The 20,903-nt window shown below is 33.6% G+C and overlaps 1 protein-coding gene across 1 annotated transcript in view; it reads left to right on the forward strand.

Moving 5' to 3' along the window:
• The first annotated feature begins 10,696 nt into the window (after positions 1–10,696).
• Positions 10,697–20,903, forward strand: part of LOC113512778 (elongation of very long chain fatty acids protein 7-like) — an 88,900-nt gene continuing 78,693 nt past the window's right edge. Inside the window, exon 1 of the mRNA XM_052896114.1 lies at positions 10,697–10,863. The gene's annotated coding sequence lies outside the window, so the exon portion shown is untranslated. The remainder of the gene's footprint in view (positions 10,864–20,903) is intronic.

Raw genomic sequence — 20,903 nt, forward strand, 5'->3', positions numbered from 1 at the left:
ATATTTGGCGATAGTGAGACCCAGTGTCCAGATGATTTACCCAGCGTCGTCGCAACAAAGAAAAAAACGAGGATAAAGTAAAAGAAAATTTACTGAAAGAAGAAACAAACTGTTCTAAATGCTTAATTTATGGAGAAGAGGATAAAAGAAATGAGTATTTCGGACTGTTAGTGGCTCAAGAATTTAAATATATACGGCCATGTGTGCGAACGAGGTGTTATGAAGAAATTTTAAAGTATCTACGGGAAGCAAAAGGCCAACATGTTGATCAACTGCAACATGAAAACACTGAAAATTAATTACTTTCATTTTATTATATATAGATTTTTAAAATTTCCTGAAATATTATTAGTTAACGTTTTATTTAATATTGTAGAATTGATCAATACAATTTATAAAAATAATTTATTGGTATTACTTACATATTTTCAAAAAAATACGTAAAAACCTATTTTTTTGGGTGATTATGGGAGTTTATGGGTGTTTATTGGGTTTTTACCAAAGCACCGGGTTTAAACCCGGTGCTTTGCCCATCTGTAACCGTAACCAATCACAAGTCATGAAGATGTATATTACAGTTAGTATGTTAACAAAGATTTAAAAGAGTAAGTGTTGAGTTTCTTGTGGGCTCTTCTCAGCAAATAACAACTTACCAAACACTGCAGTAGATTTAAAAAAAAAAATTAAAAGTTTTTCTTATAGTAGTAATGGACTTGCCATTTGAATAAAAACGATTTGAATTTTAATTAGAATACTCTGGCTTATTAGGACTCTCTTTTCCGCGCTTAGCCTCTCATTTGGGCCGTTGTGCGTATGAGTCGTGGTTAGTACAGCCAACCCAGTTCCGCCCAGAAACAAAGAAGCTTCCTGGGATCTTCACAAGGCTCACGGAGCGACTTCACTGTTCCGAGGATTTCTAAACGTTGATGGGCCACAGCTTCACATTTCAGGATTACGTAAACAGCCGTTTCTTCGGCATTGAAACAGCCTCGAAATAGAGGGCTGTCTGTGGCTCCTATTGTAGAAACTAGGCAAGCCAATTCAAAATCTAAACAAAATTGACCCAATCATGAATCAAACTTGAGACCTCAAATACACAAAGCAGCTTGTGCACTACTTCGTACAAAGGTCATCATATATGTATTGTTCTCGTATTAATTTTGTCACGATTGAAGAATTATTTGTGGAACCAAATCTAAATTACGTCTCTATTATGCTAGCAGACAAGGCTATCTGTTCGTTTGTTTGTTTAAAATCTTGTTTGTCCGGTGGATTGATTTACTTTGTCTATTTACGAAATATCTGCCCATCGATACCGAGTAATATTATAAATATTTGAACGTTTTACCAGTATTTGACCTTTGGGGACATGAATTATGCTTATATTAAAAATATATAATACCATCCTATAGTTATTTGCGTGACCGAATCCGAAATAAGGATATCCGCAAAAGAACCAAAGTGACCGACATGGCCCGAAGGATAAACAAGCCGAAGTGGATGTGAACTGGTCACATAGCTCAAAGAACTGACAACCGATGAGGAAGAAAGGTTCTTTAGTGGCGACCCTGTACTGGTAAACGCGGCGTAGGATGACTCCAATTAGATGAAGTGATGTTCTCATCTGAGAATGCATCTGCTTTGCAGGGAGTTAGTGGATGCAGGTGGCTCAGGACCATTCCTTACAGCAGTCTATGAGGGAGGCCTATGTCCAGCAGTGGACGGACAATATCCGAAATGATGATGTTGATAAATACAGCATATCTGTATATTATTGTATATTAATAAATGAATTTTAGAATAACAAAGCAGGAATGGCAACGCATGGGGGTATCATGGGCAAAACAGTATACTCTGTTATGTCCATGGTACTGCTTATGTCTATAAGCGACGGTTGCCACTTTCCATCAGGTGGGCCGTATATATATATATAAATTATGAGTTGTATATAGTTACTCGGTTTTTCACTGAAATTTTTGTTATTATTAATTCATTAATTTAGACTAATTATTATTATCATATTTGTATGTGACATTGTTAATATGTAAAACTGTTGCATGTTCATGATTTCGCATTTGTACAGACTAAAAATCCTTTATATATATATTGTTGTAGAATAAAATTGAATTGAATTGAATATTTTCGCAAACAGCAGGTTTTGGGTCGTTTCAACCGGTCGGGGGTTACTGTGACATCTTATTGATGATCATTTACGTAAACTTTGTCTATTACTTATATACCTACTTGACATACACGACGTACTTTCAATATATATTTCTTCATAATGCATATGATTAAAACTATATATTATTAAATGTTATATATGTATTCATATTGTTGCTTATGTATATACCGACTGCCATGTAAAGGTCATGCATCGTGGAAAGTTACATCTTTACATTTACATTCTACTTATCAGAGGGAAACTTTGTAGAAAAGTCGATTGCTTGGGTACCTCTGTTCCAGTCGTGTTTCAACCGTGAAGCAGTTGTGTTTGCATGGCTGTGTTTTGGTTTAAAGGATGGGATATGGCGTGAATTTACAGGGTACGGAGGAATAACACCTGAGTCCTCAGGAATGGCAACGCATGGGGGGTATCATGGGTGAAACAGTATACTCTGTTATGTCCATGGTACTGTTCATGTCTATAGGCGACGGTTACCACTTTCCATTAGGTGGGCCGTCAGCTTGTTTGCCATTCTAAGTTGTATAAAAAAAAACATTCTAGTTATATATTTCGTCAAATTTGCTTATATACTTACTAAAAGTAATGCCTTTTTTTAAATGGAATAATAACTCCACTCGCGCTGTCGATATATGCTACCAGTGACATCAAAGAATAATAAATAATATAGCATAATACCGTTGTGAATGGCGGCATAGAATGAACCGTCCTTTGCTTCCCTGTAGGTGTCGTAAGAGACTAAGGGAGCTTATGGTAGAGAGATAGGCAGCAGCGTTCCTATTAATACATGTGTAAAACTCTAACTGCGGTTGCCAACCCGCCTGCCAAGTGTTGCAACTACTGGCAAAACTCCCCTTATGTGGAAGGCTTCTGTTCAGCAGTGGACAGTTAACGGCTGAAATGAATAGCATAATACCATAGTCCGGGAGCATATGGATTATTAGTAATGGAAAGGCTAAGGCATTGCAACATGCCCTGTCCAGTCAACCTCCACGCAGTACTCCCTAGAAATTATTGTAGGTCTTTCTATCCTTTTTCCTCCTATTCCTTTTCAAGTTGTTTACACCTATTATAAATACAAAATCGTGACTTAACGCGATGTAAATCTATTATATCGCATTATGTCCCGATTATGTACTTAAAATAATTCCTAACGTATTCATCACATTGAATCGACTGACCTGGTGGTCTACCATGAAATGAAATTTCGAAATTTCAGGATCAATTTCGTGTTTTTGTTTGTACCGAAATTGACCCAGTAAATGGAGCTTAACATTTCGTTCATCATAAATCCTATCCTAATAGTCCAGAGGAACGATATTTTAACATTTTTAATAATTTTAAATGGCATATATTATGTAATTTTAACATCAAATTTCTGTTTCGTTTGTCCCCGAAATTTCGTAAAATATTTCATGGTAGGCACTCTGTTTTCAATTTCATCACTTCATACCTCACGGGTGTTCCGCCATTGTATACTGATAGCATAGACGAGTGCCATACCATAGCTCTCAGTTTCTACGATGTCCATGGTACTGTTCATGTCTATAGCCGACGGTTTCCATTTTATATCAGATGGGCCATCAGCTTGTTTGCCATTCTATGTATCATGAAAAAAAAATTCTCTAAATAAAGTGTAAAGAGTGGTACAGGAAAATGGGTATAAATATTTTCGAAAATATTTTCCATTAATAGAAACTTAGTGTTATTATGAAATATAACAAGTTGCAAACAAAACCACGTCGTAGCAAACTATGAATTTCACATAGGTGACTTAGATATAAAAAAAATACACAAAACAGAGCATATGTTGCTAACAACCCATCATCACTTTTCCCGCCAACGCTATATTACTTTTTTTTTATCAATCTGAACATAGTTGCGCTCAGGTGCGATGCAACAGCACTCTCTTGTGTGGTAAAACGACCTTCAAGCTGTGCGATGAAACCGATATCGGATTATCACCATTAAACTAGCCCAAACAGTGTAATAGGTTTTGTTCAATAAGTGTTTTTTTTTATTATTTTAAAAGTTTTACTATTACTACTATTTTTTACTACTAGTTCTACTATTTTTTTTAACTATTTCTCCATCATTTTACTTTACACAACATTTCAATCCATTGTTATTATCTATCAACACCCAATAAAGAAATTTACCCGTGCATTTGCAATATTATGCAGCTTGTATAATTCTCACGCAGAATAATTAACGCTAATAGTAAAGCAAGACTAACAATTAGTTAGCTATTAATACCAGGCCCACGTCACTTTGCACAAAAAAATTTTGCTAAATATTATATACTGTAAAGTAGTTAAGTCTTTTATACCAATCCGTTTCGATATTTTGAACATACCTAGATAATACTATTGTCTCTACTCGTATAGAAAGGTAGTTCTTCTAGATAGTTGCATAGGTTCATTTTCCAGTTTCATCAACATAACGGTAGTGTCGACTCTTAAAAATTAATAACGTAATAATTACTTACTCTGTGACTGTACTATCCTTAATCTATGCTACATTATTACAATTAAAATTACAATATATTGTATATATCAAATCAGCAATCATATAATTCTTTAAGATGTCTTTACATTGTTTTATATTCTTTATAATGTGTCGTTGACATTAGCAATAATATCATTTCGTTTATTAATCCTAGAGCTATGAATTTGTTAACAGGAAACTCTTTATTAGTTTATACTTTATATAAAACTGAATTGAAACTGAAAAACGGTTGGTTCAGTTATACATAAAAAAAATAATAATAATAAGGGAGTCAGTGGATGCAGGTGGTTCAAGACTATTCTTTAAGGCGATCTATGGGAGAGGCTTATATTCAGCAGTGGACGGATAATGGCTGAGATGACAATGATAAAAAAACAACAAAGAACAAAAATGTTACGTCACTTTTTATAATGGCCTTCTCTCGCCACAATGTAAGTAAACTTACTCATAATTAAAATTTTCACTTTTTCACTGCAAATGAAAACTGCTAGGTATTTTTATCGGAACAAAGTAATGTTTAACTAATATGGGAGAAAAGTCTATCGTAAATAGCAAAAGTAGTATTTTAAATAAACATTTTCTTCAATACACGAACAAAGGATGGAACTAACTCCCGGAAACAGTATTTCCGAACAGATACGATATCGAAATCTTCAATAAAAAAGCATAGCCTTTTGTGAAAGGCCAGCAACACACTTGCAATTTCTCTAATATTGCTGGTGCCTATGGGCGGCGGTAATTGCTTAACATCAGGTGAGCCACATGTTTGTTTGCCCCCAACGTTATCAATAAGTCAAATTAAGATCTTATTCCTTTTTGAAGACGCTTAACTTAAAAATAAGATTTCGTTCTACAAAAAGACTGGATTCAAAAGTAGCAAAACTAGTTATTTTGATTAAAAAACTAAATTACTGAACTGATTTTGATAAAATTTCTATAAAAGAAATTTGTAAGATTATCTTACCAAATAAAAAAGGAATATTCCAAATTGGTTTACAACTGACGGATTTATGAAGTAACAAACAAAAACAAGCAACCGAATTTTAAACCTTCTCCTTTTATGAAGTCGGATCAAAATACAAAAATATAGACAAATTAAAAATTTACTCCTTTTCGAAGCCCCTTAACTAAAAAAAAACCCACCTTCTTATTGACTAGTTACCTAGATGGCGCTTTGTAACGTCTCGAAGCTTTGTCCAAAACATCTAACCCATTTTTATTATTGCAATATTCCGTCTCTTTTGTTCAAGTTCAATTTTTAAATGAATGAAAATGACAAAACATGATAATTATTCACTCATTTTCATGTCGTAACCAGTAGAACGGACGTAGTAAAAATTATATTTGCGTGTGCTACCTTGACCTACTGTTGGCCAGATGGGAAGAGACCAACCGTTTGTAGACCAAAAGCTGACAATATAAAAATAATTTGATCTCAGATTTGCGAACTTATACGCATAACCGAAATAAAAATATGTAATATGTCTTACAGCATACCAAAGTAATATGTTTATCCTAGACTCCATAAATGTGAGTTAATTTATTATTGTGCCGAGAGGCAAAGTCGCGTTCATTTATAATATTATTGAATTTTTTTAATATAAAATTTTAAAAAATCTAAATAAAAATTCCGTTTCTCGTATTTTATTTTTGCACTTTAAAAACAGGGAAATGACTAATTAAAACATGCCTTTATTCGCCTAGATCAGCGGACGGCAACCAGCCTACTTGTTTTGTAAATAGATATTAAAAACATACATTTTAATTTTCATTTACAAACTTTTTTATTTTATTCATTACAACTTCTTAAACAATATATTTTTTTTATAAGTTTGATTGTCTTCACTGAAATTCTCGTGCAAGTTTGTAATTATTTGTTCGCATTTTTAGTAACATTTAGTAGTATTTGAAGTATCCTTTCCTTACCTCCTCCCATTTATTTGGGGTCGATACAGTATATTGGTAAGAGATATAGTTTAAATATAATCTAAACAGAATTACAACAAGCTCTTAGCCTATTTGTAGTATGTCATTGGATCGACACGCAAACAAAGCAAAGTTACGCAGTGTCGGATGTTTCCGTTTTTTTACTCATTTCTTTTTAATTTTTTTTTTTCTTATATTTTGTTAGATTGCTGTAGTTTTCATAGTCAGATATAGAAATATATCTTTTTCCTATGCCACTTGAGATGGTAAATGTTATGTAATTTATGGTGATATTTGATAATATTAAATTAAAAAGAAAACATATATATATAATATTAAATTGAAATTTCCCAAAAAAAAAACATAGACCTATAAAATTTAGTACAGTCAGAGTAAAACGACTAAAAGCACTCATACACGCTACAAAACACATACATATTTTGCGCAAGTACAAAGAGGAATCGTGCGCGGACAAAAAGTCCGCTGTTCACGCAGACTTTAAGTCAGGGATTCGGATTCGATATCAATATAATTAAATGCAGCTATTTCTAGAAAGGTCCATTGCTACATCACCGGATTCGTTACAACACAACACCACGATTCCGCTTTAGAACTTGTAGAATGTGCATGCACTGAGTTCGTATACATATCTCAATAGAAATATTACCTTCTGAAGCAGACATTCTTAATTTGAAATATTTAAATTTAGAACGCGAAAAAAATGAAGTGAAATTCATACTTTTTTCTAACGGTACTAAGTCTTATTTTAAATTGAAAAAAGAATTCGAGAGATCGATATCCTGAGCCTGAGGACTTAAACTTGACGCCTCTATACCCAATTTCATGGCTTTACTATTAACATTTACCTAAGAGTGAACGCAGTCGTATATATATATATATATATATATATATATATATATATATATATACTCTGTTATGTCCATGGTACTACTCATGTCTATAAGCGACGGTTACCACTTTCCATCAGGTGAGCCGTCAGCTTGTTTACCATTCTAAGTTCCATAAAAAAAATGTAAAATTTTGTAAACCATTCTGGTGAGCAACAAGGTATAAACGATGACAAAATGTAGAGATATTTCCTCGACACAAATTAAAAAAAGAAGAGAATCAATTCGATTGTATTTTTTTTTGTTTATTCTTTTTAAACATCGTCATTAATAAAACCGATTTGGAAAATCCTTTTTTTTTAATTTGAAAGTACAGATTGGCGGAATAGAAATTTTAACAACATCAGTTGCTAACTAATTTTCAGTATAGTTTCGAAATAAAAGTAATTTGTTTTACCACAATTGAAATCTGAATTGTTTTGTAAAATACAGTTATAAAATATTTTCTCAGCCAGTGATCATATTGCAGTAATGCCTAATTTGTAATATGCCATTAGAACTGTTTCAGAGATCCTAAGTTTGGCCTAGCTTCTTCTTTTTTTTATATACAACTTAGAATGGCAAATAAGCTGACGGCCCACCTGATGAAAAATGATAACCGTCGCCTATAGACATGAGCAGTACAATAGTAACAGAGTATACTGTTTCGTCCATAATACTCCCCATACATTAACATTTCTGAGAACTAATGTGTTATTCCTCTGTACCCTGTAAATTCACTGTCACATCCCACCCTTCAAACCGAAACACAGCCATGCAAACACGACTGTTTTAGGATTGAAACACGAATGGGACAGAGGTACCCAAGCAAACGACTTTTGTACACAGTCTCCCTCTTCTTTCTTTAAATTCCAAGTTTAAGTAGCCGTTTTTGACTAAAGTACGTTAACGAATTGCAAACCATTTTGACATCGCTTTAAAATACGAAAAATTCACAATTGGCTAATATAAATGACCAAGGAGGAAGGAATGTTTCCTTTGCCGCGAAAATATTATAAAAGATGACAATATGTTTGACCATGAACACAATCTCACGTGCAAATCATGTCGGATTACATTTTGGTCTGCTATCTACAAAGTAATCTCTGTTTTGACCCGCAAGGTCGAGCTTGAAAACGTATAATTAGTCAAGTGGTAACAGAAACCACAAGTACTGTTCATTTGAAATGTATGTTGTTTTATTCACATAAATATTATGACTGATGACTAAGGAACAATTTTAAGGAATTTAATTGCCGTGTAGTCCCGACATATAGAATGAGCGACCCCTTCCTTTCCCGTGAGTGTCCCAAAAGGCGACTGAAGAAATTTAATCTTCGAAAGATGAGCCGCAGTATCTTTCTTAAAACATCACCAAAACCTAACTGCAATTGCCAATCCGCCTGCCAAGCGAAGCATGTACTGATAAAACCTCCCTTAAAGGAAATGGGGGAGAGGAGAAATTACTAGAAATATACCCTATTAACTTAACCTCGACACGGTTCTCCCTTGTGAAATTCGTCACGACGCGCTAACTGACCTGCTTAGATTTAAAATTTTCTATAGAGCATTCGGTATCGTGTGTTTAAATGTATATTTCGCTCTTGTTCCGCAGGATTTTGTTAAAAACGATGATTTCAATCAAGACCATAATAATAACAATATGTAAATAGAGAGAAAATATATTAATTATTTATATATAATTATTTATATTTATAATAAGTTTACTATTGTAATCTTTTGGAGGAAACAATAAAGAGTATCTATCTATCTATCTATCTATATTTATTTCAATAATTTTATTGAGTAAAACAAAATAAGGTACAAAAGGCGGACTTAATGCGGACTTGAAGCATTCTTTACCAGTCAACCTTTGGGATAAACAGTGAATCACGAACATGGTACTTCATTATTGGAACAGACAAAGTAAATAATAACTAATAATGTATACATATATATATATATATATATATATATATATATATATATATATATATAGAAATAGGATACGTGTAATTTTATTACACGTGTAATTTATTTCCTTTACATTGCACAATAGATGTTTAATATTATAAATTCAGAACTTTGATCGTTACGTCAAATTTTAAATAACAAAATGTATTAGCAATTCATCGTGTTATTAATATTATATTAATTAGTCACATTTCAATTAACAACAACAATAAACAATGGTGAAAAATTATATATTATATCTTAAAAACAAAACAATTCATTCTCATTGACGAATTTTGTTATTATTATATATTTATTTTATTATATTTAGGAAACAAACAATTTCTTATTTATTACACTTAGTATATACTTATAAATACCTCAGTGATATGAAAAAAAAAAATCTTGTCCATCTAAGGGAGGAATCTAGAGATAACAAAAGCAGCGTGCACTCATATCATGAGTTATGAAAGTGCATAATGCAAAAGAGATATATATATATATATATATATATATATATATATATATATATATATATATATATATATATATATATATATATATATATATATATATATATAAAGGCTTTTAGCGTGCCCTCTGTTGACAGAGATATTAATAAATTCCATGTGCCGGTGTTTGTTCTCATTAATCTCTAAAACCCATATAATTTTAATGATAACAATGTTTTTTTTTAAGTTTACACTTTTCTCAAACTAGAAAGATCGAATACTTTTTATCCCAATAAGGAAAAATGAACCCGGCAGATGGCGGTAGGAAGCAAAATATAGTTTTCCGTGTCCATTAATTATAGAAATAATCTTTATTCAAATAAACTTGTTTACGAGCTCTTTTAAATCGTCATTTTTATGATTATACTATTGAGTTCAGAATGTTGTTATCTGCTGAGAAGAACCCTCAATAAACTCGACAGTTATATATTTCTATTTATTTATGTTCAAGGTAATAACATAAATAAATTGTCTTACAGAATATTTTAATACGGTATTAATTAATTATCTAGTAATTAATTAATTATTTAGTACATAATTACTTAATTAGTAATTAGTAATTAATTACTTATTTGGTAATTAATTAGTAAAAAATTTAAAATTATGATTTCATTTTTTTTACATATTTTCAATGTTTGTAATCTTTGAAGAACAATAAAGAGTTTTCATTCATTCATTCATTCATACAGAATATATCACTTGTTACAGAGCGAGTTTCCTGTAAGAAGTTTAGCCACGATGTGGCTCAGTATAATAATATACCTGGTGTACTATACTGCGTATACGATCTTCTTGGCGATCGCTGGTCTCTGGTGCTTCGAGGAATGTACCCTGACTGATGAAGAGGAGTACGAGTTCAATATGCAGAATCGCTCTTTACCGTTTTGAAAGTGTAAGTCTGATTTTCGCTTCATGTATTATTATTTACTAGCTTGGCCCGCGACTTCGTCTAAGTGACTGAAATATGTTCACTGACAGGGGTAAAAAGGTTATAACCGTCTCCATGATCTCATCTATCTATATACTTAAAATCCATCGTAACCAATTAATTCAGCGTGACTTAAAAGCATAACAAACAAAAAATTTACTTTTGCATTTATTATATTAGTAAAGTGTTTATTTAGTAAAGTTACAGAAAGCAAAGCCATACAAATTTTACAAGAATAACAACGTTTCAATTATACCAACATTAGTAATCTCATTGTTCTTATTTTAAAAACTAATAAAAAACACTGAATAACGACGAGATGTTTTATAGACATAACATTTGAATTTAGAACGCGTGTGTGTATGTATGTACCTACAATTATCTAAAATTAGCTTTTGCAACGTACTACAGCGCTACCAAAAATTCAAAAGGCCGGCAGCACACCTGTAATGCCGCTGGTGTTGTGGGTGATCATGGGCGGCGGTAGTCACTTACAATCAGGTGAGCCGCATGCTCGTTTGCCCCCTGTGTTGTAAAAAAAAAATAGTTCTTTTTTTGATGGGTGAAAATGGAATAGTAACTCGTTAGCACATCATGATATATTCATCAGGAATTAACCATGATAGTTTCCAGAGGAACCGCGAGGAGGTCGACCTGGTTGGGTATATTGCTGGCAATGGGATTCTCAGTCTCCATTACTAACAATCCTTTTCCCCCCTGAATTCAATAGTTATGTGATTACCAGATTTAGTTTATTCATCATCATATCTGCCTTTAACTGTCCAATGCTGAACATAAACCTCATCTTACGGGGATTTTGGCAGTAGTTTCCACATTTGGCAAGCGGATTGGCAATCGCACTTAGGATTTGGAAATGTTTTAAGAGGGACGCTGCTGCCCATCTTTTGACCATTAAGTTCGCTTATTCGTATCTTACGACTTCCACGGGAAAAGGAATGGTTTTTTTTAATGGGTAACAATGAAATGGTGGCGCTATCGGTAGACGCTGGCGAGGCACAGTTGAGAGATGATAGGTGACAGATCAATTAGCCCATCATGACGAATATCACTAGAATTAACCACAGTGGTTTCCAGGGGGAACCGCGTGGAGGTCGACCTAACAGGGTGTATTGCTAGTAATGGGTCAGTTAGACTCCATTACTAACAATTCCTTTCCCCCCAAAAAAAATGGGGTGGCCTACATACGATGGAGTAGGATGTAGCCTATTTTTTATGCCGGTGAATGAACATATTCCGGTTACACGGACGAAGCCGTGGATAAAAGCTAGTTGTATTAGTAAGATAAGTACAAAGCTCGATGTCCTATGACCTCAATTATATTATAGACACAAAATATTAGCGAATGAAACAATAATATTAATTATGCCTAATCATAATTTCAAATAACAACAACATATTTTCAAGCAGCTTTTGACAGAACAACAGCCTGTCAGATGTTTAACCACATGTTAAACAATGTATAAATATCTATTCGCATTTGACTCGATCTGTCGCTCATTGACGTCACTGGATTATAATTAAAAACATGTCAATAACCTGTCAAATACTTAATAGTGGCATGTAGTTGGCGTACTGGTTTCGCTTCAAATTCTTTTCTTTTACATTCTTCGCGACTCTGGAACGCGCTTCCTGATGCCATTAGGAGACTACCGACTAAACCGTCTTTCAAAAAAAAAGTTCACGCTCACTTTTTTACTTTATCCGAGCAGTAAGTACTTTATATTATTCTCGATTTTGTGTATAATATAGTATATGTCATATATGTGTAAGTATACTTGTTATTTATATATATTTTATTTATTCGTTCATATGTGTAATTTTAGTATGTATGTATATCAATAATTACTAGTACCTCATTCGAATATTCTGACACATCCCTGTGGTTGACTGGGAGAGAATGCTTTTAGCATTAAGTCCGCCCTGCACACATATTTGTACTAATGAATAAATAAATAAATAAAATATAGTTACCAACCTCCGTGGTGCAGCGGTGGAGTTGCTTTGCGTAATTGAGGTCCCAGGTTCGATTCCCGATCGGGCTAGTTTGGGAAATGAACATTCCTGAATTCGCTTAGTGTTCTAAATTGTGCCCCTATATATTCATCGCTTGGTTTCATATAACACAAGATATCTTAGCTGAAGAAGCAGGGGGAAAGTGATTACTAGTAATTAGGTCTAAAATCCCCTCTCTCACACTCTTTCTCCTGGCTATTGTCTCCATTTATTTGGGGTCTAAAAGCCTCATTATTAGCAATATACCCTATCAGGTCAACTTCCACGCGGATCTCCCTGGAAAGCATCGTGGTTAATTCTTGTAGAATTCGTCACGATGAGCTAACTGACCTGCTTTCATCCTTGCCTATCATCTCTTACTGGTGCTCTGCCAGCGTATACTGACAGCTCGGGCGGAAATATCGTTCCATTTTCACCCATAAAATAAAAAAAAAATAACACTAAGTTCCAAGCTTCAATCAGTTACTTGCTTAATGATGTTTCGTTTAGAGGTGAAACGTGTCGCAACATGTGAGTGGACTTAATAATGGTCAGATTGATGGCTAGTACAAAAGGTCGTAGAGCGTTTACTAATAGTGGTCACTTTACAGCATCAAATATATTAGGCGCATAAGTGTTGGGTGTTAAAAGAAAATTAATCCATTATAAATATTTATTTTACGAGAGAGAGACTTTGTACAAAAGTCGATTGCTTGGGTACCTCTGTCCCGTTTGTGAAGCAGTTGTGTTTGCATGGCTGCATTTCGGTTTGAAAAAGAAAATAACAAATACAGTAAACATTAATGAGAAGTGATACAAAAGGCGGCCTTATCGCTAAGCAATTTCTTCCAGGCAACCTTTGGGTAGAGGACATTGAGAAGAGAAAGAAAAACAAAGGGTAGATGGCGCACTATTATATAAATATTATCATATATAAACATATATACATACATATATTATATAGACGCAATCAAATATATACATAAACATACTTAACAGCACACATACAACAGAAGAAAATGACGAAAGAAAACGAAGAGAGAACACAGGAAAATAGTATTAAAGAGAGAGGTAGTAGGATTTAACAGAGGTTTTGAAGCTAGTAAGAGTTTGAGCGCACCGAATAGAATAACAAATATAAAAAAAAAAAAACAAAATAGGACCGAATTGAGAACTCCTTTATGCAAGCGGTTAAAAATAATACTAATCAACTAACCCAAACAAGTTGTGTCAAACATTACATCGGTCGACTTTCCAACTAAACAACACAGATTACGTAAGTTCACAGCGAATATATGTATCAGCAGGTCATTCGAAAATCTCCTTTCAAAATTAATGTAAACTAGATACCATCATCATTATTAACTAACAGAAAGGAACGGTTACAAATTAATGGAACACAAAATTAATGGACAAAAGTCTGGAATAAAATATTATTGTTATAAATATCTGGAGTTGGATTAAATACTTTTATTATAATTTTGTATGTTAGCAAACTAGGTTTATAACATTGATTTGGCTTTTGCTGTCATATTATTGTAATTATTTTAAATGAATAAATAAATAAATAAAATAAATCAACTGTACACATTTACCACAATACGTTATTACTGAATAATTGAGAACTCACACTCTTGAATTGCGTCACTTGTCACTAGCGACATACTGGTTCCATACTGTTCTGATAGATGCATATTGGTGCAACTTGCCAATGCAAACTGTTGTAAACCGATGCTAATTGTAGCTAATTCCTAACTGTTGTTACATGAGTGCAGTATTAAATTGTCATTAGCAATAGATTTGGATTGAGATCGATGTTGGATTCAAGAGTTATCCTGCTGTTTGTTTGTTTGTTTGTTTGTTGATTATTATTATAATTTAATTGCTTTCTATGGCTTTCTATTTGTATACAATTATTATTTTCTTTTGTTTGTTTTGTTTTGATTTCTTTTGTTCTTGTTTTGTGCCGCACTGTGTGGGCCGCATGTTTCTTTGATTAAATTATTTCTTTCTTTCTTTCTTATTAGTAGGGGTCGTTCCATATTGTGTTTGTATGACTAAATATACTTTCTTCATCAGTGGTCTATTTTAGCCATTTTTAAACACCTGAATGCTCCATTTTTAATTGATTACCTGAAAGAAGGGGCATGAATCGCTTACATACGCTGATTCACTGAAACACATTATTAGTGGGGTTCTTTGTTTTTTAATGTGTGAAAATGGAATGGTAACTCCGTCTGTGATATCGGTAGACGCTGGCGGGGCACCAGTAAGGGATGACAGGTGAGGATGAAAGCAGGTCAGTCAGCCCATCGTGAAGGATTCTAAGAGAATTAACCACGATGTAAATGTAATTTGGACTCTATTTTCAACGCTAAGCCTATCATTTGGGCTGTAGTGCGTATGAATTAATTAACCACTGTAATTTCCAAGGATAACCTGATAGGTTAAATTGCTAGCAATGGGGCTGTTAGAATCAATTACTAACAGTAACGGCGGTAGTCACTTACCACCAGGTAAGTCGCATGCTCGTTTGCCCCCTGTGTTCTAAAAAAAACCCTTCCCCCCTATTAATGGGGGTCGTCTTACACTGCATTTATATAGCATTGGTGTCTAAGATACAGGCTAGGCCTAGTTTAGACACTAATGTGCTGGGCATAATTCTACGTTTTATACATATATAATTCACTTTGAAATTTTTGTACACCCATAACTGTATATTTTTATGTGCAATAAATCTTTTATTGTTATTATTATCATCATTATATCTTTAACTGTCCATTGCTTAATATAAGCCTCTCCCATAAAGGCAGTTTTGTCAGTTGTTGCCACACTTAGCAAACGAGTTGGCAACCGCAGTTAGTTTTTGCTGGCGTTTTAAAAGGGACGTTGCTGTCCATCCCTCAATTATGATGTCTCCCTAGTCGCCTCTTATGAACCCATAGAAAAGTAAGGATTTTTTAATGGATGATAATGGAATGGTGATCCCGCCTGCTCTAACGGTATACACTGGCATGGCACCAGTGAAAGATGAGAATGAAAAAGCTGGTCAGTTAACCCATCGTGATGAAATAACATCTGGGTTTCAGCACGATGATTTCCAGGTGGAGGTTGACTTAATAGGGTAGGTATATTACTTGCAATTGGACTGGTAATCTGCATTACTAACAATCCACCCGGAAAGAAAGGATTGTCCTACTTTATTCCTATTTGGGACCATTTCTTTTTTTCAGCCGTTAACTGTCCGCTGCTGAACGTAAGTCTTCCCCGTAAGGGGAGTTTTCCAGTAGTTATCACGGGTTAGCAACCATAGTTAGGCTTCTACAGATGTTTCAAGAGGGACGCTGCTGCCAATCCCTCCACCATAAGCTCCCTTAGTCGCCTCTTATGACGACACCAATGGAAAAGGAAGGTGTTGAAAACTGCGATAATTGCGATGCAAATGCGGCTAAACTATAATATATTTATAAGGACAACGGGATAAATCAAATACGTATTATGTTTTCAACATCCATTTTATAAAATTTGAATTGAATCGACAGAATGCATTGTATTTTTAACAGTAAAAAAAAGTATAAGTGGCCAGTACGTGCAATAATAAAAAGAGTTCATTCTCACATATTAAATTGAATCTGCAACAGAAGGGGTTATTTGAATCCATACGGCAATTTAAATTAGATTAACTATTAATGCATTCAAAATAACAATATAGCGTCTATTGAACGGGATTACAAATACCCGTTGACGCGTAACGTTGTGTAAACTACGGACGTTATTTCCTATTAAAAAAAATAGATGAATGCAATTATAAAATGCATATCCGTTTATAGTTATTAAGGTCAAAGGGCTTAGAATGTACTCATATTGTGAAATTGTTTATTGAATTATTATCGTTGTTTCGCGAGTGATGAGTATTGAGTCATCATCGTCATCATATTAATTGTCCAGTTAACTGTCCAGTGTTGAATATAGGCCTCCCTATTGGGGGGTTTTACCAATAGTTCCCACGCTAGGCAGGTGAGTTGGTAGTCGCAGTTGGCCTTTGGTTATGTTTTAAGAGGGAAGATGCTGTTTATCTCTCGATCATTAAGCTCTTTAGTCGCCTGCTATGGCATTCAGCGGTTGGGAAGGAAAGATGACCCATATAGTCACAGCATAGTCACTTATAAAAGATCAATATGGGATCAATAGCCAATGGTTATTTCAATATATTGAAATATTTAAAACTATTAATAAAAAATCCAGACCGTTTGAGAAAATCTTATTATTTTAGAAGTCACTATTTATTACAAGTCAATATCTATCACGCCTGTCTCCCATTAGGGTAGGCAGAAACAATAGAACGCTAAATGCGTCGATTCAATTAGACATCCTTCGCTTCCTCCACATTCATCAATCTTTTCATACACGCTCGCCGGTTACGGGTACTTTTAATTTAGCTCTTCTTCAGCACGTCGCCTATTCAGTCGACATATGTGCGTCTAGGGCGGCCCCTACCGACTTCTCCATTAATTTTTAATATTCACATTTCCTTTATTAACTGTATATTATAAAACTCCTTAACATTTTCTGCACGTTACACCTATTTTATAATGCAAATATAGCAATACCTATAGTCAGTTTCAGTTATATAACCTATAGAAGTTAATTGAAATATAAACAAAACAATAATAAAATTTGGCCATAAAACAGACAGCTGATGTCCAATAATACGAGAAATACGAATAAAAAATTGTTTAAACGCTTGAATACTTCTGTTTGTTACTAATTCCATTTAAAGAGTGTTACTGTGACAATTCCCATATAATTTGATTACTTTTACATTAAGGTATATTGAAATAGATTATACGAATGCGTTAATACCCACCAATGCATGGGGGGTATCATGGGCGAAATAGTCTACTCAGTTAAGTCCATGGTACTACTCATGTCTATAGGCAACAGTTACCACTTTCCATCAGGTGGGCCGTCAGCTTGTTTGCTATTTTAAGTAGTATAAAAAAAAAGTCGCAAGTTTTCAAAATGTAGGATTTTACATCATATTATTCAGTTGCATTATATTTTAAACCCGTAAAAATTTTCATCTCTACATCCTGGGGATGAAAAGGAAAGTGGACTTAATTTATTCAAGACAAAGCATGTTACTGTTTAAATTTACCGACTAGATGAAAAAAGATTATTAATAATCTAATACCTTCATTGTAATAGCAATGTAACCTAACGGATCGACCTCCACGCGGTTCCGCCTGTAAACCTTCGTGTTCTTCATTCTTGTTGATTTCGTCACGACGGGCCAACTGACCTACTTTTATCCTCACCTATCATCCCTCACTGATACCCTACCAGCTTATACCGATAGCTCAGGCGGGGTTACCATTCCATTGTAACCCATAAAATAAATTACAGCCTTACTAATTAAAAAATAAGGTTCAGATTCTTCACACGTAGCGTGAAAAAGAACTTCGTGAACCGGCATAGTGCAGTTATCCGTTGAGAGTGAAGCATTCTCCTTTTGGTTGGCCGTATTCATGGACCATGTCGTCTCTGTGTTCACTCTAGACAGAGTGGTCACAAATCGTGGTATAATAAAAAAAAATATTGCTCATTATCATTTGATAGGTAGATAATTTATTGCATTACTTACAGCACACAAATAACAACAGACATAAATAGACATACATAGTGAGAAAAGATTTTTTTAATGCAACTTAGAATGGCAAACAAACTGACAGTCCACCTGATGGAAAGTGGTAACCGTCGCCTATGATACCCTTCATGTGTTGCCATAGTGAAAAAATATAAAACAATACATATACAAAAATTAAAAAATGCATAAAAGAAATAACATTTTTCCCTTTTATACATGTGTTTACACAGTAACACAAAATGGTCACAACTCAGCTTATTGCTTTGCCTTCAAAAAAAGCAAAACACTGATATTCTGTTATGGCCAAAAGCTAGTTGCGAAATCCCTTAGAAAAAATAAATAAAAAAGATAAAAAAACATTGTGTATGATTCAATCATTATGATCTAACAGGATGATTTAACAGAGGGACAGAAGAGACTGGGCGTCATGGTATACTTTAGAATGTCCATAGTCCTGTTAATATTTATGTATTTACTCGTTTGCTCGTTTACTTATTTACTTACTTATTTATTTATTTATACTTTTGCACACATTAAAATATATCTACACGGCGGGCTTTTTTTTTTTTTATACCACTGAGGTGGCAAACAAGCATACGGCCCACCTGATGGTAAACCTCTTTACCCCCCTTTTGAAGAACCCCATGCTGTAGTCTCTCGGGAAAACCTCGGCAGGGAGCTCATTCCATAACCTGAGTGTTCGTGGGAAAAAGCATCTCTGAAACCGCGTTGTACGCGACCATTTAGGCTGTAAGGTATGAGGGTGAACTCCCTGCCGATGGCGAGCCGTACGATGATAGAAAGTGGCCGTAGGCATCATATTGAATAATTCCTCTGAGCACAATCCGTTGTATAAGCGGTAGAACACGCAGAGTGAGGCAAAATCTCTCCTAATACTTAAGGGTTCGATACCGCTTGCAAGCATGGGATCATCGACAATTCTCATAGCTCGTTGCGGTAAACAGAGAGAGAGGCGGTGCATAGATATGTATATATGAAAAAAAATTGTAAATTAAATAAATATATAGAAAGATAACAACAATTCATGATATATAAACATACAAACATATAGAATAATATACTTACAAAAAATATACATACATAAATCACATACGATACTAATAATAAATAATTATACATTGTATACATATTAAATTAATAAATATATAAATCGTAACTAATTAATTAATATTAGTAATTATAATAAAATTAATGAATATTATATATTAATTTTAATTAATTATATTAAATTAATTAAATAAAATATAATATGTACAGACGATGGTTACCACAATCCATCATGAGAACTGTTCCCTTGTTTGCTACTATGAATTGCATAAGAAAGTCAATACCATCATAGATAATATAACACTATGGTACTGTACTCATATAATATAAATATTTTAAGATTGTGTTACACAAAAAAAAAAAAAACTTTAGTTATCTCAAAACCAGGCACTTTGATTTAAAAACTAAACTACGAAATCGATTTTGATAAAATATCTTTAGGACCAATCGGTAAGTATACCGTTTTAGATAAAAAAAAAATTAACTAAACCGGTTTACACTTGATGGTGTTATGAGGTAATAAATATAAAAAAATACAATCCAATTGAGAACCTCTTTTGTGAAGTTGGTTAACTGCTAGTACTATATGCAAGCCCTTACATTATCTATTTAATAAAACTATTTGGAAGTCAGCACGTGTAGTGCCATAAAGGGTGGTTGTAAAGAAATATTGAAGAAATTCATTTCAAAATATAGAGATTGCTTGCCTGTTATATTCTTCATAGTATTATTTTAACTATGGTGAAGGTTGAACAGTTAGATTTGGGAGCTGTATTTTAATATCTTATATTGCAAGGGTTGGCAACGCACTAAAAATGACAGTATGTACACTTAGTATTAATTATCATTCTAGTTAAATATTTTGTATAAAAATAAAAAAAAAATTCAAATATCCCTACTAAAAGCAATTTACGGTAGTACCCTGCACTTTGGTTATGTTTTATTAAGAGAGGGACTGGCTGAAAAACAGCGCTGTGCAGCTGTTAAAATCATTGTATGATATTATTCAGGGTAAATATGCTAAAGTTCCAGTGCGTACACAAATGAGGACACTCGTTCACCCATAAATAGAATTTTGAAAATATATAAACAAATTTTATAATATTGATATAGCTTTCAAAAAAATGGTGCAGCTGCACATAATTAATAAATTATTTAGTTAAATAACTTTTTTTTTTGTTGGTTCATAATTTGTACCGGTCCAAGTTTTGCATAATTTGTACCGGTGACATGGGACACTCAATAATTGCATGTTTATATACTTTCTTTCTTTATA

This window comes from Galleria mellonella, unplaced genomic scaffold (genome assembly GCF_026898425.1).
Source record: "Galleria mellonella isolate WM207_F2 unplaced genomic scaffold, CSIRO_AGI_GalMel_v1 utg117, whole genome shotgun sequence".
Taxonomy (NCBI): domain Eukaryota; kingdom Metazoa; phylum Arthropoda; class Insecta; order Lepidoptera; family Pyralidae; genus Galleria; species Galleria mellonella.